This window comes from Palaemon carinicauda, chromosome 10 (genome assembly GCF_036898095.1).
Source record: "Palaemon carinicauda isolate YSFRI2023 chromosome 10, ASM3689809v2, whole genome shotgun sequence".
Lineage (NCBI taxonomy): Eukaryota > Metazoa > Arthropoda > Malacostraca > Decapoda > Palaemonidae > Palaemon > Palaemon carinicauda.
The window spans coordinates 49,061,587-49,075,932 of NC_090734.1; positions in this window are offsets into that span (position 1 = coordinate 49,061,587).

A 14,346-nucleotide genomic window follows, 5' to 3' on the forward strand; every position below is an offset into this window, starting at 1 on the left:
CTTCTGTACCCAAAGAATGTTTTATTTGCTTTCAACTTGATATCTACACATAACAAATCTCATTCAAAAATATTTATGCCATTTAGTTTTGTAATGCTTTGAAGTATCTGCTATGCCTCCTCCTTTCTTGAGATATTCTAATGTCATTGGCACAGCGAACAAATATATTGAGATACACCTTCCAACATTTTCTTCAAAATGTTGATAACCAGTCAAAATTTCAATATCTATCTCCTACCGTTAGCAGGACACTGAAGGCCATCAGAGTTTCTGTCTAGGCTTGTGATATAATCTTTGCACTTAAAAAATTTATCTTTTTTATTTGTCAACATTGATTCCTCTTTATCAAATATTTTTCCTTCTTTACCTTGTTAGTTAATGTTCAGTGTCCATTCTAAGAACTAGTCCATCCTGATCAGATACAAAAATGAAATAGAAATAGTATAATAGTGCTGTCATATTATGCAGCATTTAACATGCACAAAATAAGTTAAATATAGTCACAATAATCATACCACTGAGTAGTTGATCATTTGAGGGAAATGATGAATAAAGAGATGCTTAATCTCTATTGTAAATATTTATAACATTTTTGAGAAACTTAAAATTATCCTGATTCTATGCATGGTTTAGTCATTGTGTAAAAAAAAAAAAAAAAAAACTATAAATGCATACGAATGTGTATTGTAATGTATCATGCAAAATAGCGGCCGTTTTGAAAATTATATCCTTTTAAAGTTTTTAGTTTTTGTCCTTAGCAAATATTGCTTAAAATGGTAATTATTAGTAACAGGTCAGATTTGATGCTTTTAACTCAGTGTGAGAAAATTCCATGATCAGCCTGGAGTATATAATCTTTTCCTATCTAGTCTTCAGCTGCTTAATCATATCTTAACTTTTTAAACAAGAATTTGCAGTAAGCTAAATTTCTTATTCCTGATCTAGTTATCATCTCTGGCACCAAAATTCGATTAGTTCTAATTTCAAGTTACATAACATTTTTTAATAATACTGGCCATTATATGCATCCATATCTTCACACACTGTAACATCATGTATGTAGTCATAGGCGTGAAGTTAATTCTACCAATCTTGCCATCTCCATCATACGACTCAATAACGAACAGTACTCTAGAAGGTTTATTCCAGCTGTTAGCATATATGGGAATGATATTCCTAATCAGGTAGCTGCATTTTGTCACTTCAGAAATACAAACTTACGGTAGATATCTTTATGCTGAACAGGAAAACGTGAGGTTCTCCTCATAGTTTATATATGAGAGATGTATTTTAACGTTACTACACATCACAATATTACAGTCTATGGATTTCCATATTTCCTTTCCTCACTGGGTTATTTTCCATGTTGGAACCGTTAGGCTGATACCATCCTACTTCTCTAACTATGGTTGTACCTTAACTAGTAATTATAATATATTTAAATATATTTTTCATATATAAACTTCAAAACTTGAAAAAACAAAAGGAAGAAAAATATGATAGAAAAGTGTAACCGAATATACCCTCAAGCAAGAGATCTCTTCTCAAAGACAGTGGATGGCCATAGCACAGAGACTATGATACTACCCTGGACAAGAGAACAATGGTTTGATCCTGGTGTGTTCTTTTTCTAGAAGAGCTGCTTAGCATAGCTAAAGAGTCTCTTCTACCTTTACAGAGAGAAAATTAGCATTTCAACAATTAAAGTGCAGTATCTAAGCACCTGAGTGAAGAAAATTTGTTTAGTAATCTCATTGTTCTCAAGAGTATGAGAACAGATGGGAATGTAGAAAGAATAATTATGCCTGACTATGGCGTTTAAGTATAGACAAAGAAAAAGAAAATGAGCTGTAACTGAATGTTATATTTTGAAGTAGAAATCTCAAATAATAAAACACCTATCATACCAGTCATCTTATATGTTGAGAATTCCTGGAATTCAGCTAATCTATTGCCCGGCCTGCATGTTTTACATTCTGCAGTAAGGAGTTACCAGTAGGTGTGAGCGACTGGAGTGACTGGATATATATATATTTTTTTTTCACAAAATCAGCAAAATTGACACAATTCTGTATGACATTGTAATATTGCAATATAAGGGTTGTTGCCTCCTATTCCAGCTGGCCAAGTTCACAATATATCTCATTAAGATAGAAAAAAAAAAATCCGGAAATCCTGATATATAATGACAGGGTAATTCTTTATGGCTTTTCCACTTTTTCGGCTTCTCACAATAATGAATTAAACTGGTATCATAATTACCAGCCAAGCATGAAAGAGGGAATTTGAGGTTTGCTGAGTCACGTTTTCCAGCAACTTCATGAATTAGAAAATTATCTTTTCCTGGCAGTTGAACGCACTGTCAGCCCTCATTTCTCATGAAGGTTGGGTAACCGAGACAGGGACTATAAAGAAAAAATTGCGAATGAGTGTTGCCATAGGGTGGGCTAACTCCTGAACTAAGAAGCGGCTGGCAGACTGAATGAATAACACAGTAAATACTGCCTAATACTGTTTTTATTTGCTTTCTCTAACAGTTTATAATTCAATGAAAATCGTACAGTACATGTAAACATATGTACACTAGGTACTGGACACGACAAGGCTACAGTACAATAAAAAACTACCTGGATAATTTTTACCAAGTACTTAGTTATCATACTCTTACTGAACAGTATGACAAAACAAGTTCTTCCTATTTAGTAATACTGTATTGTACAATAAAACGGATTTTGAGTAAAGCGAAAAATCTATTTTTGGGTGATATGGCCCTGTCGTCCTGATGGAAGGTTCCTTTAGGCAGCTTTTTAAGGGATATTTGGGTACAGTGATACTCCCAGAGAATTTACCACAGGTCTCCGGAATTCTAATTCCTGGTGCGAGTATCCTTAAAATAACTCTTAAGGATATCGCATAATATCAGGGGACGTATTTCTTGATACGACACATGGCAATCTTCACCCCGAATAGTTTTCGCTCTGAGGGGGAAGAGCAGGGAAATTGAAGGGGAGCCGTCATCAAGTTACCCGGTGGATCCACTTCCCGTACTACTACGGCGTAACTATTCCTTATTGCGGTTAAGCATGAATAGTCAAAGATAGATTAGTTTCGGGTGGGGATTTGTTACTTATATGTATACTCCTTTTTTAGGAGTATCACCGAAAAATAGATTTTTCGCTTTGCTCAAAATCTGTCTTTTGGGCTCAGCCATGTCGTCCTGATGGAAGTTTACCAGAGAATAGCTAGAAAATGCTATATTTGTGGGTTTGTATAAGTGCTTTTACCTTGACTCATATTCTTATAAGGTCACCCAGACCACATGAATATATGACACTACCGTTATTTGTCATATCCACTAAGTTTCGAACAAACTTAGTGCGTCCTGCCCCCTGCAGGGAATATGTCAATACTGATTCTAGAAGTGTTAAGGTTGTATTCGTGAGAACAAAGTGGAATTTATCTATTATTATTATGTTCACACATAGGAGTAAATTCAAGTATTTTCAAATAGAATCCTTTTTTACATAAACAACATTCTCAAAGTACATATATATTTATCACCTGTAAGGAAAGAAAAATATTTTAGTATGCCACTCAAAAAATGCAAAATTATTAGGATAATTTTACTTAGATGTTGGATATGTTTAAACACTGCGTACAAATGTAAACATGGCACTGGTGTTACTGGTTAGATTCTACACCTATAAAGAACAGTCCAAGGGTTAACTTAGTGATCTTCAATAAAATGCATTACACTCAAAGGTGCTAACATCTTTTCACCCTTTTCACTCTCAGGCCCCCAAACAGTTCACTGTTCATCGCAGCAATAGACGACAGGTTTTATAACACTACCTGCCGCCACCACAAAGTGTTTTATTTCATGCACTTGCTTCACATAATGTTTATAAAAGACTCTAGAGGATTTCCAACCTGTATATGAACGAAGCCTATTAAAGTCCATATGCTGAAAGAAGTTCAGCGAGGAATCAAGTTTTCTTGGATCATGACCTGCGGGTGTACTGTCAGGATCCGCTCTCAGAATAAGGGAGGCGAGCTTCGCCCTCAGTTGTTTTAGGGATAAGTTTGATCAAGAGGTTTCGCCTTTGAAGAGCTGTCCTCCCTTGAAGTCTGAAGTTCTTCGAAGATAGACCTTTACACAATCTACGGGACATAGAGAGACATCTTCCTTCAGAGGGCAGATTCTCTAAGGACCCCACCTTTTAGTGGGTAGCTCATTTTTGGCCAAAAAGATAGGTTCGGGAAAACGATTTAGTTCTCCCTCTTCTGTGAACAGAATATGGCCCTCATCTCTTGATAGGGCCACTATTTCACTAACTCTAGCCCCTAAGGCTATAGCGAACAAGAATAACGCTTTCTGTGTTAGATCCTTTAGGGAGCAATCTTCATTGTTCAAGTTCGAAGCATAGTGCAAGACTTTGTCCAAAGACCATGATATGGGCTTCGAAGGGGTTTCTGGTTTAAGTCTAGCGCATGCTTTCGGAATCTTGTTGAGGATTTCGTTTGACAGGTCCGCCTGGAAGGCGTATAGAAGAGGTTTAGTCAAATCTGACTTACCCCTAGTTATCGTGGTGGAAGCCAAGCCTTGCTCGTGAAGGTGGATGAAGAAGTACAGGCAGAAGTCTATCAAGATTTCTGTCGTCTTGTTTGCTTTAACAAAGGAGACCCACTTCTTCCAAGATAATTCATATTGTGTTCTGGTTGACTTTGACTTGTATTTTTCTATAAAGTCGATGCTGTCTTTTCAGATCCCGAACCTTTTCTTGACTGCTAAGGCGAGAAAATCAGGAGATATAGACAGTCGACTTCTGAACCAGTTGGGATAGAACTGGGTTCAGCAGAGGAAACAGCTTCAGCCTCAGTTCTATCACTAGAGGTAACCAATTGCTCTTGGGCCGTTTGGGTGCCACCACTGCTGCTGTCCCCTTGAAGGCATTCAGCTTGTTGAGGACCTTCTGCAGGAGATTTGTTGGTGGGAACAGACAGATATGATTCCATCTGTTACAATCGAAAACATGGCATCCATCGCTTCTGCCCGAGGGTCCTCGTATGGGGCCATGTATTGAGGTAGTTTCTTGTTGTTGCTCATTACAAAGAGGTCGATCTGCAGTTCTGGGACGTTTCCAAGATGAAGGAGAATGACTCTGCATCTAGGGTCCATTCTCACTCTATCGGATTTCACCTGGATATAGCGTCTGCTGTCACAGTGCGGAACCCTTGTAAGTGAACTACTGATAAATGCCATCTTTTCTTTTTTGCCAACCGAAAGATGGCCAACATCACGTGGTTGATGTAGGGCGATCTCGAGCCTTGTCGGTTCAGACATCCCACTATTACTTTGCTGTCCAAGACCAACTTGATATGGGCTGATCTGTGAGGGGATAGCTTTTTCAATGTCAGGAGGACTTCTATGGCCTCCAGAATGTTGATGCGGAAAGTCTTGAGCTGGAGTGACCAGGCTCCTTGAACTTTCCTTTGATGGAAATGACCTCCCCATCCTTCCGTTGAGGCATCCGTGTGGATGACTACTGACAGTTGAGGTGGTTGTAAGGGAATAATCCTTGCTAGGCTCTTGATCTTCGACCACGGCCTGAGAAGCGATCGCAGAATGGTCGTTGTCGGTCTCTGTTGATCTCTTTGAGCGTTTGATACGTATCTTCTCCAGACCCCTGACATATCCTTTAGCTGGTGCTCTTAGTATTGGGTCTGTTACTGCTGCGAACTGGAGAGAGCCCAGTACTCTTTCCTGTTGGCGTCTTGAAATCTTGTTGGATATCAGTAGTCTCTTGACAGAACCCGCAATCTCTCTCCTCTTCTTTGGTGGAATGGAAAGGCAGTGTGACTGCAAGTTTCAATGGATTCCCAACCATTTAAACTCTGAGCCGGAGAGAGGTGAGACTTCTTGTAGTTGATCTTGAAGCCGAAATGTTCCAGGAACTGGATCACCTTCGTGGCTGCCTGCAGACAAGCGGTCTTGGATGCTGCTTACACCGGCCAGTTGTCCAGGTATGCTGCTACCTTAATGCCTTCTAAGCGTAGCTGTTGTACAACTGTGCCCGCAAGTTTTGGGAAAATCGTTGTGGCTATGTTCAGTCCAAAGGGCATGGCTCTGAAGAAATACTTTGTCTTCTGTAGCTTGAATCTTAGGTAGGAGGAGAAGGGGTGGCTGACTGGAAGGTGCCAGTAAGCATCTGCCAGGTCTATTGAGACTGTGTACGCCCTTTTTGGTAACAAGGTCCTTATGTGTTATAAGGTTAACATCCAGAACTTGTTGTTCTCGATAAACTTGTTGAGTGGAAAAAAGTCTAGAATGACTCTGAGTTTGTCCGAGTGCTTCTAAGGAACACAAAATAGCCTTCCCTGGAATTTGATGAACTTAGCTTTCCTTATAACCTTTTTGTTCAAGAGTTTTAAGGCATATTCTTCCAATAAGGCGGTGGAGTGTTGGAAGAATTGAGGAAAGGAAGGAGGAGATCTGTTCCATTTCCATCCTAGTCCATTCTTGATTAGGCTGTTGTTCCAGGGATCAAAGGTCCAACGACCCCGAAAGTGGAGAAGTCTTCCTCCTACCTAGAGCATCTCATTGCTTGGATGTTCCGGAGGGTTTGCTACCCTGACCACGTCGTCCTCTACCTCTTGAGGGGTTTCTAGAGGAGCCTCGTCTAGACCCTCTACCTTTTGGGCGAAAGTTAGTTGTGTGCCTCTCAAAGCCTGCGTTAAAGGCTGGTGACTGGGTTACCAGCTGTTGAGGCACCATCTGGAAAGTAGTTTGCGACTGAGCATCCATTTGGGGCACCATGTTCATGGTCACCATGGGATGTTGCACAGGTCGATAATGCAGCCTCGACTTCTTTGTCTTCCTCTTGGGTTGGGAACCATCATTGGGGGAAGATTCTCTTTTGGCTGACATGCCCCACTTTTGGAGAAGGGTCCTATTCTCCGTGGTGGCTTTGGCAACCACCTCTTGGACTGCTTCCTTTGGGAAGATGTCCTTGACCCAGATAAAGGAAGTGATCAACTTTCTGGGCTCGTGTTTGACCATTGCATTGGCAAACACAAACTCTCTACAGGCCTCCCTGGCCTTCACAAAAACGTACATGTCCTTGACCAGTGAAGCCATGTGCATCTTGGCTAGGACTGTGTACATGTCTGGGGTGCATGCGATGCCTCCACACATCTCCATGCAGTTCTGGAGGGACATAGACACAGCTAGCCTCTCTTTTGTCTCCTGTTCTCTTCTCAGGAAAAAGTTCGACAGCTTCCGGAGATTCTCATTGAACTTCTGTCCTGCAATATCAGCATCTAGCTTTGCGACCGAGAAGGTTAGATGGACCTCGTTCCAGTCCTTCTCGACCGTAGGCAGGGCTAGAGAATATGGTCTACACTCCTCTAGCATAGGGCATGGATTGCCTGCATCAACTGCCTTTAGCACACTGTGGAGAGCTTTCGACGTGAGGGGAAAGCTCTGGAGTAAGGAGCAAGGAAGGTAGGGTGCTTCTTGCTCAACGCAGAAACTTTGGAGTTTGTGTAACCTGCCTTCTTAAGCCTAATGTAAGAGCCTGTGCCTTGTCTTGGTTAAAGGCCATGGCCTCCTTAGGTTCCCTCTCTTCTTTAGACGCAGCTTCATTTTTCAGCCTGATGAAGCACTCCGGGTAAGCCGCAAGATTTGGCCAGAATTGGAGATCGTCGAGGGGTAGAGTATCCCATTCATCATGGGCTTTAACTTCGCTTACCTACAAGGGCTGGTTTCGGAGCATTGAGGCAAGTCAGAGACTCTGGGCTGCTTGTAAGAGCCGGGAGAAGCAGCTACGCGGCTTGCTTCCCTGACTTCCTTTCTCATCTCAAGCTTCTCCTTCTGGAAAGTATCCATCAATTGTTGGATCTGAGCAATAAACGCTTGGCCCATGGGTAACAGTGGGTCTGTTTGAAGGGTTGGAGCCGAAGAGGTGGCTAGGCCACCTCTTCTTCAGGGTCTTCTTGAAGGAGATCTTTTCAGTGTCTGAGGACACTTCTGATGTCCTTTCCTGATGGATGTCCATGCCTTCTAGAGCTATATTGATGTCGGCCTCTATCGCTAGTTGTATGAAGGGATGCTTAGGTCGTACGTGAGGCACGACCGCATCAGATGTTGCCATAGGGAACAGCAAGCTTCCAATGGACTCGCTTGGTAGGTAAAGTCCCGGAGAGTTTTTCTGGAACCCTCTTACCCACTTCCGAAGCGTTTCCCTCACAGTATCCTTTTTCTCCGTCGTCTTGGGATCGTCAAAACCCTCGGTCATCAAGGTCGAGCAGACGTTGCAACCCTTGGTGTCCCAGTATCTCAGGGTTTCAGTTGCGATGGAGCAGGGGCATGAGACCTGCACATATTGTGGCCACAAAAGTTCTTACTTTTGTGATTGCAGTACATGACTGCCCACTTCACCTTGGGCTCCTCCTGTAATGAAAGAAAAACTGAAATGAGTATGGGGTAATTCATCACACTGATAAATCAATCTCATGCATTAATAATAGATCTTACTATTATTATTATGGTTTAGGATAGTAAGCTAGAAAAAAAAATAGGGAAGACACATATCTGTGTTTCCTGTCTAGGCAATTTCTATGACCTCCCTCAATATTAATATTTTAAATTTCTTTATTAGGGATATCTAGGGTGGAATAGCTCTAAAATATAGAGCTAAAGTCCGTGTATACAAGGACTAACTCCCCCACAAATGGAATAGTAATACTGTAGGGTAAAGATATTATGTTCTGATGACCTTAGATTCATCAGGATATTAAAGGAATACTTCACTTCTACATTATTTAGCAGTCTCAACAATGGACTGTGAAAGGATACACAGAATATGTTGGAAATCATACTACTGTATATTATATACTGTAGTTTTCTAACGGCTGTATCTACTATACTGCAGGAATACTAGCTACTGTATAATCTTATACTGTAGTTCTGCCGGCGTACTACCAGCTAGGCTAGTACCTGACGATCCTAGCCGACAGAGAGAGAGAGAAAGCATGGAGAGAATGGCTACCGTATTATTATAGTTTAGTACAATAATTAAGATTATAGGGACTAATGTCTCTACTGCCTTCTTTCCAGAATGAGGATTCAAATTGAAGGTGAAGAATGTAATAATCCTATATATGTTGCCAGCTGCCCTGCCGGTTTCAGTGTTTACAGAAGGCAGTCCAAGAGAGAACTGAAGAATACTCAAAGTTGTTAGGGTTTCCCCTTTGTCAGCCGTCACGGCCGGCACAAACTTTCTCGGAGCCTTACTTCCATTAGGGGGAAGGTCGAAGCAGCAATCAACCTGCCTTTGTAGGAACCCGGCTGGCATCGCAATCCGCCTGGCAAGTGGGAAGATTGTAGAATACTGGCCACAGATATTGTAACGGCTAGGTCATCACTAAAGGACAGAAAACATATATATATATATATATGTATATATATATATATATATATATATATATATATATATATATATATATATATATATATATATATATATATGTATTTATATATATATATAAATATATATATATATATATATATATATATATATATATATATATATATATATATATATATATATATATATATATATATAAATATATATATATATATATATATATATATATATATATATATATATATATATATATACATATATATATATATATATATATATATATATATATATATATATATATATATATATATATATATATATATATATATATATATATACATATATATATATATATATATATATATATATATATATATATACATATATATATATATATATATATATATATATATATATATATATATATATATATATATATATATATATACATATATATATATATATATATATATATATATATATATATATATATATATATATATATATATATATATATATATATATATATATATATATATATATATATATATATACATATATATATATGTATATATATATATATATACATATATATATATATATATATATATATATATATATATATATATATGTATATATATATATATATATATATATATATATATATATATATATATATATATAGATACATATATATATATATATATATATATATATATATATATATATATATATATATATATATATATATATATATATATATATATGTATATATATATATATATATATATATATATATATATATATATATATATATATATATATATATATATATATATATATATATATATATATATATATATATATGTATATGTATATATATACATATATATATATATATATATATATATATATATATATATATATATATATATGTATCTATATATATATATATATATATATATATATATATATATATATATATATATATATATTTTTATATATATATATATATATATATATATATATATATATATATATATATATATATATATATATATATATATATGTATATATATATACATGTATATATACATATATATATAAATATATACATATATATATATATATATATATATATATATATATATATATATATATATATACGAGGGGCAAGTAAAAAATAAGGTTCCCAACGCTGTACACTCGCCATGCGAGATGCTAGGTGAAATCTGGCAACCCCGCCTTGATTGTTGCTCCGCCCACTCCATTCCCACTACCGGGAGCGATCGCTGCGACGCTCAGTGCCGTCCTAACAGCCATCCGCGATGGAGCCTGCAATCGCTGTCACCGCCAGGTATGAAATCCATTCAGTGATTCGATTTTTAAACGCGCAGAAGCTTAAACCTATTGAAATTCATAGACAGTTGGAAGAAGTTTATGGCAAAGCTTGCATCAGCGTCCAACACGTCCGCAAGTGGTGCAGGGAGTTCTCCGAACGACGCACAGACGTCCACGACAAGCAAAGGAGCGGGTGGCCATCGGTGTCCGACGAAGTCGTGGCGAAGATTGAGCGCATTCTCCTCGAGGATCGGAGAGTAACGCTTCGGGAGCTGGCTGACCAGTTTCCTGAGGTTTGTGAAAAAACCATCGACAACATTTTGACTGGAAAACTTGGTTATCACAAGGTGTGTGCGCGGTGGGTCCCGCACATGCTTTCAGAAACCCATAAAGACAATCGCGTCAAGTGTGCGGAGGGGTTTCTTCGAGAATGCGCCGAGAATACCGAAGAATTCTTGGACTCCATTATTACGGGAGATGAAACGTGGTGTCACTACGTCACTCCCGAAACAAAAGAACAGTCGAAACAATGGTGCCATACCGGATCACCTGTGCCGAAGAAGTTTAAGCAGACCCTGTCCGCAGGAAAAGTGATGGCAACGGTGTTTTGGGACCAAAAAGGCGTCTTGCTTACCGAGTTTATGCCTAAAGGGACCACAATAAATTCGGAGAGGTATTGCGAGACGTTGACGAAACTCAAAAGAGCCATCCAAAATCGCCGGAGAGGAAGACTGACCAAGGGCATTAGGCTGCACCATGACAACGCGCGCCCGCATGTCTCTCGACAGACCACCGCCCTACTGGACAAATTCGGCTGGAAATTGCTTGATCATGCCCCCTACAGCCCTGATCTTGCTCCCAGCGAATTCCACTTGTTTCCAAAATTGAAGCAACACTTGGGTGGACAACGCTTCAATACAGATGAAGAGGTGAAGGAAGCGGTCATCAAGTTCTTCGACGGCCTAAGGGCGGAGTTCTTCGAAGAGGGTTTTCTGAAGTGGATAACTCGTCAGGAAAAATGCGTAGAAAGATCTGGCGACTATGTAGAAAAATAGTTTAAAGTATAAGCTTTCACATTGTATACTTTTTTATGTCAATAAAAAAATGTCTTATACCTGCAAAAATTTTGGGAACCTTATTTTTTACTTGCCCCTCGTATATATATATATATATATATATATATATATATATATATATATATATATATATATATATATATATATATATATATATATATATATATATATATATATATACATATATATATATATATATATATATATATATATATATATATATATATATATATATATATATATATATATATGTATTTTTATATATATATATATATATATATATATATATATATATATATATATATATATATATATATATATATATATATATACATATATATATATATATATATATATATATATATATATATATATATATATATATATATATATATATATATGATTCTGAGTGGACACTTTCGTCCACACAAGGGCCAACTGTCTTTAATAGCCAAAAAAAACACAACACTGCAGCAACCGGAACACTGACAAATATACACAATTGTATTAATTGGTCTGGTTTGTGCGCAGTATCATCATCATCATCATCATCATCATCAATCGAAGGTTCATTCAGTCCGGGTCATCAACAAGTACATCAATCTGAGCAGTCGTATCAAGTTCCTTAAACAAGCCAGGTCATCAACATACAAGTTAACATTCAAGGGAACTCTGTCCAAAGGAGTAAGTTTATCCAAGGAGGAATCACGGCCTGCAGAAAAAAAAAAACACTTACGAACACTCCTAACGAACTAAACTATCGCACTATAATCAAAGATAAATAATAAACTGTTCCTATCATTCACAATCACGACAAGCAAATATAAACAAAACTGTACTTACTGTTAAAATAAATAATCACTTCCACGCTGGTAATTAAGAATAATAGTAAATCCAGCAATCACACACACAACTGCCTCTATCAGCAGTCAATCAAAAAAAGCATTCGCTCCGAAACATTTACTACTCTCCTAACCTAGCTAAAAGTAAACAAACATCCTCATTTATACCAACAGTCTTCTCACAACAAACAATCGATTCACTAACTCTCTCTCTCTCTCTCTCTCTCTCTCTCTCTCTCTCTCTCTCTCTCTCTCTCTCTCTCTCTCTCTCTCTCAGGATTTGGCAAAAACAAAAAGAAAAATAAAACAAAAATAAATCCTCCACAATACCCTGCCTGATGAGTTGAGCAATGTTCTCGATGAAGTGGTTAAAGCAATCAACTCCATGAAAGATAATGCACTTAACTCTCGTTTGTTTTCTGCATTATGTAAAGAAAGGGATTCCGAATTCGGAACACTCTTATTGCATCCACTCATAAGGGGGCTTTCCAAAGAGAAGTATTGAAGAGAGTTTTCGTAATACCTGAAGAAATTCAACAATTTTTTTGTTGACACTAAGCCAGACATCCACGCAAAATTCTCTGATGTCCGTTTTCTTATATGTCTAACATTTTTGGTAGACATATTTGAATCCATCAATTCCCTCAATTTATCACTGCAAAGATAGAGAAGAATAATTTTGCTCCATTTCCACAATTAAATACCTATATTGATGAGAATGAGCTTAATGTCGAAGACGATATCATAGATTTGATGTAACAACATGTATCACTTCTTAGTGAAGAAATAACTTATTATATTCCTAACCTACGAAACTTTGAAAAATACTATCGGTTTATCAACAACACTTTAGTACTCTCTATTAATGATATGCCTTCAGAGGATTATTCAATACAAGAACAATTTATTGAACTGATTAATGATGCAGATGCAAAACATATTTTCCGAGAAATGTGCAGTAGTGATTTTTGGATTGAAATAGCAAATTCCAATCCAAGTGTTGGAAAGATGGCACTACAAGTGTTGATTCCATTTGCAACCACCTATGAGTGTTAGTCATCATTTTCAACACTACTTGCCATCAAATCAAAATCCCGAAACAGATTAGAAGCAACGCATGATATGAGAGTTGTATTAGCTAAAAGAAAGCCAAATATAGACGAATTGGTTCAAGCAAAGCAAATGCACCCATCTCATTGAACGTATATTTGGTATATAATGTTGCATTTTTTTAATATATATGTTTTGGTAAAAAAACGTTTTTGTTCAATATAATTTGCATTTTTTATTAATTAAGTGGTTGTCAACTTGTCAAATAAAAAGATAATTTTTCTGTTTCAATAGATAAAGGTTTCCATTTTTTTATACGTAATGGTTTCCAAAAAAATTACTTTTGTTTCAGTACCTTAATGTTACCATTTCCTGAATATATACAGTAATTGTTTGATAAAAATGTGTTGTTTCAGAAACCGTATGATGTATTTTGTAATAATCTAAAACTAATAAAGAGACCATCATGCGAAAAATCTCACAATAGTGTGAGAACCACTGGGCTAGCCTAACTCGAGTTGGGATCTCGGCAACGCTACATCACCGAGACCATAACATGTACAATCGAAATGTTTAACAGAAGAGGAAATATTACATGTGTAATCTGAT